This window comes from Aptenodytes forsteri, unplaced genomic scaffold (assembly GCF_000699145.1).
Source record: "Aptenodytes forsteri isolate BGI_AS27 unplaced genomic scaffold, ASM69914v1 Scaffold13, whole genome shotgun sequence".
In the NCBI taxonomy this organism is placed as follows: Eukaryota; Metazoa; Chordata; class Aves; order Sphenisciformes; family Spheniscidae; genus Aptenodytes; species Aptenodytes forsteri.
In genome coordinates this window covers 109,434-113,994 of record NW_008794543.1, presented here as the reverse complement: position 1 = coordinate 113,994, position 4,561 = coordinate 109,434, and the positions used below count along the sequence as shown (strand labels likewise).

Sequence of the window (4,561 nt, the reverse complement as noted above, 5' to 3'; positions counted from 1 at the left end):
CCCCCCTTCCTTCTTCTTCCCCCAGCTCTATATACTGAGCATGACGTCACATGGTATGGAATGTCCCTTGGGCCAGTTTGGCTGTGCCCCCTCCCAGCTTCTTGTGCACCTCCAGCCTTCTCAGTCGGTAGAGCATGGGAAGCTGAAAAGTCCTTGGCTAGTGTAAGCACTACCTAGCAACAACTTAAAACATCGTTGTGTTATCAACTTTGTTCTTGTCCTAAACCCAAAACACAGCACTGTACCAGCTACTAGGAAGGAAATAAACTCTATCCCTGCCGAAACCAGGACAGATGGAGTAAAAATTTGACGTTTAGTTGCCACCACTGAAATCAAATACTATAACCACTGTACTCTTGTCTCTCTTTCTCTCTCTTCCCCACCCCCACCCTCCCCTTATGTATCTGGTGGTATCAACGGGATCATTGTACTAAGAGGTTAAATAGGGGATTTACATGAGGACAGATTTTAGTCTGTAGAATTGTTAGAGATGTGAAAATGCATTTAGAAAATAATAGCCATAAACTCATTAAATTCTAAAAATACATTTTCTGAATATGAAGAGAATATTTAAAGTCTTAAAATGTTTGTGTTAAGGCATATGGAAAAGGCAAAATCAAAATTATTTTGCTATTTGTTTTCTGCCTAGTATTCCCACCGTATTACACTATTTTTCTTTTTTTTTTTTTTTTAATAACACACATAAAATAGAATATATTTCATTATATAGTCTTTAGTCTTTCAGGATGATGTCATTTGACCAGAAAGATTAGCTTTATTTCACTTTCAGTGGCAAACAGTCAATCAATTACAGTTGGGGACTGTCAACAGTCTTGTCAGCAGACAAGGGGCTTCTTTTTGGTTGGGTTTGTGTATTTGTGGGTGGTTTTTTTGAAGTACATTACAGATCATATAAAATCTTGAAATTTACTTTCAAAGCAGGGTTCTTCTTTTTCTGAAATAAAATTATTTCCTAGGCAAAGAGCTCTGAAGCTAGTTAAAAACTTGTTAACAATCCTGCTCTGATTCTCAGAAGAAAGGGCACTTGTATGTGAAACTGATAAAGAGGTTTTGACACCACACTGGCTGTTCTGATTCAAATTTTAACCTTACAAACGTGCCTAACATCTACAGGGTTACTTATAGTATCATCACATTCTTAGGAAACAGATGTTCTTTAGCTAAATAAAACGTGGATTTTTTAATTAGAAATCCAATCTAAATTGTTAATAAAAATATTTAAATACAGCTTTTCTTCATGCCTTTTGCCTTTTTCACTGATAAACGAATGAAAAATCTTTAATGTATAGGTTAAATATAGTATCTTAGGCTTTGGGGAGACCTTGTTGCAGCCTTTCAATACTTAAAGGGGGCTTATAAGAAAGATGGGGACAGATTTTTTAATAGGGCCTGTAGCAATAGGAAAAGGGGCAATGATTTCAAACTAAAAGAGGGTAGATTCAGACTAAATATAAGGAAGAAATTTTTTACGCTGCGGGTGGTGAAGCACTGGCACAGGTTTCCCAGAGAGGTGGTGGATGCCCCATCCCTGGAAACATTCCAGGTCAGGTTGGACAGGGCTCTGAGCAACCTGCTCTAGTTGCAGATGTCCCTGCCCACAGCAGGGGGGTTGGACTAGATGACCTTTAGAGGTCCCTTCCAACCCAAACCATTCTATGATTCTATGATATTAGTATACATGTGTTACATATATTCATGTAAAATTTAAAAATACATACAAAATTGCAATTTTAAAATTACATTAACTTGACAAATAATTTTAATAATTTTGCATTCTTTAAACATCTGCATTTTCTGCCTTCTATATTTTATTTGATCTGGCTCAATAGATACAACTTCCTCAAAATCTGATCTATCCAAATGGTGACAGGGTCTGATAAAATGCTTTATTCAAAAAGTTAATAATAAAAAGGGTTTTTTTTCTGTTATTTTACTTTTTTTTAGTTAAATTGACCTTTGCATATCAAAGGAGAGATGAACTGAGTGGATAATGATTTTTTGTTTTCTGAAAACAAAACTCTTTTTATAACCAATTCAATATATTTCTTCAGGAAGAGAGACTAAAAAAAAACCCATAGTCTTACTGCAATCCACTGATTTAAAGGACTGGAATCTCTGGCAACGGTTTCCCTAGTCTCTGGCTGACATTCATGTGTCAGCTTGCTTTCCTACAGATGACAGATGAAATACCAACTTAATTGCATTTATTAGCATTTAGACTTCAGTGGCAAGAGCATATTATGCCTTTTGAGCTCACTGAAAAATATTAGAGAAGTTGGAGGTTCTTTTAAACTTCGGTTTTATGGAATAGTTTGATTGGTGGACTCTTCTTACGTGCCTTCAGTTACATTAGTTATTATTTCACTAAGTGTTTTACCATTAACTGAATGTTTGGAGATACTTACCACAATGATGTATGCTAATTAAAAACTAAATTCAAAAAATTAGCAACTAATTAAAAGTACACCCCTCCCCCAGAAATATGTAAAGCCATTCTCCAGTTTTTTGATAGAGTTAGATAGGTTGCTGTTGTATTGCATAAATATTAAAGATTCTGTAATGAGCTGAAAAACAGAACTACAGGATACCTAGGTGTTACACAAAGCTTTGTGCACTAAGTTTGTGCTCCTTAGCAAATATATTGAGCTAAAACCAGATACTCCACAAGCCTTCATGCTAGTCCAGGAAAAAAACCCTTTCACTTACAAAGAAATTTTATTTTGAGGGATAGAATAGCATTGCTTTTCCATTACTTTAATAATATCCAGATCATGAACTTAGGGAACCATAGAATGAAATTTATCCCATCTGTGGAAACCTTTTGCAGGCATGAAAGTCTCAGTTTTGATGGTTCTAGGATATCTAATTAATATCTAAACATTAATGATAATTTATCTTTCCGTTTCACAATACTTAACACAGACATTTGGTAAGACAATATGACTAAGGGATAACAGGTGAACCCATCAAGAGTAAATTAAATCAAATGTGTTAATGTCACTTTTGGGCACCTGAGCAGAATTCCTGCTATTCGTTACTGACCTGAAAATTATTTCCTAGAATACACTTACCCAAATACAGGGGAACAGTATTATGGGACTTGCTCTGTGTCCAGCTTAACCATGTTGATATCCAAAATAGACTTAAAAAAAAAAAGACAAGTAGTTGGAAACAAAACAAATAAATCATGAAAGCACAAAACCTATACAATCTTTTACACATAGTGTAAGACTATAAAAAATAAAACCACTGTTGATTCACAGGTGGCTTTTAGAATTGAATTAAGGCTAATTTGGAATTTAGTGACAAGTCAAGAGATACTTCGTTCAGCATTTCTTATAACAAGCACGGCCCTGTCTTCCTTATCTTTAAACAATAAGCTTTTATTTTTGGTTTTGGTTTTTGCAAGCAGCAAGAATTTTTCTAACCCTTAAATGTTGCTCTACTCATGCCGTATGCACGTACACAAACACTCATACAAACAGGAAGCAAGGAAGGGAGTTTAATTTCTCAGTCAGATCAGGCTATTTTCATTACTTACAGTACTGCGTAGCACAGAAAAAATAATCAAAATGTAACTAATTTTTGAAAAATAGATACTAAGCTGTTCATAAATGAGAGCATTTTGCTTACTGGACTGCCTTTTCTCTAAGTGTCATATTAATACAGAGGATATCATTTACATTTTAACTATTTCTAGTCTATATCTTAAAGAAACCACCTATCTGCTCTGTAAAACCAAGTTTTCAAAAATGCATACTCTAGCAGGAGCAAATGTGGAGAAAACTTCATATTTTGAAAGTGAGCAGCACTCTAATAAAAATTCTGTCAAGCTGCAAAAAAACTAAAGACAACTAAAAATGTACTTGAAAGGGCTATAAGTTGTGTAAGTGTGCTGTTTTCTGTGTAAAAATAATGTTGATTTGGTTTTGCTTATTATGGTGTTTTGTCTGAAGTACTACTATGTATGTTATATTTATTCCTTTCTACTATGAAAGTTAACGTTAAAGTTGTGTGTACAGGTGCACATGTAGAATCATAGAACAGTTTGGGTTGGAAGGGACCTCTAAAGGTCATCTAGTCCAACCCCCCTGCTGTGGGCAGGGACATCTGCAACTAGAGCAGGTTGCTCAGAGCCCCGTCCAACCTGACCTGGAATGTTTCCAGGGATGGGGCATCCACCACTTCTCTGGGCAACCTGTGCCAGTGCTTCACCACCCTCATTCAGGGACATCTGCAACTAGAGCAGGTTGCTCAGAGCCCCGTCCAACCTGACCTGGAATGTTTCCAGGGATGGGGCATCCACCACTTCTCTGGGCAACCTGTGCCAGTGCTTCACCACCCTCATTCAAAAAAATTTCTTCCTTATATTTAGTCTGAATCTACCCTTTTTTAGTTTAAAATCATTGCCCCTTGTCCTGTCACTACAGTACTCCACGTGGGGTCTCACCAGAGCAGAGTAGAGGGGCAGAATCACCTCCCTCAACCTGCTGGCCTCGCTTCTTTTGATGCAGCCCAGGACACGGTTGGCCTTCTGGGC

General features: G+C 36.6%; 1 protein-coding gene across 3 annotated transcripts in view; it reads left to right on the top strand.

Moving 5' to 3' along the window:
- The window catches only part of FSTL5 (follistatin like 5), a 356,700-nt gene that overhangs the window by 317,564 nt on the left and 34,575 nt on the right, over positions 1-4,561 (top strand). The window lies entirely within an intron of this gene.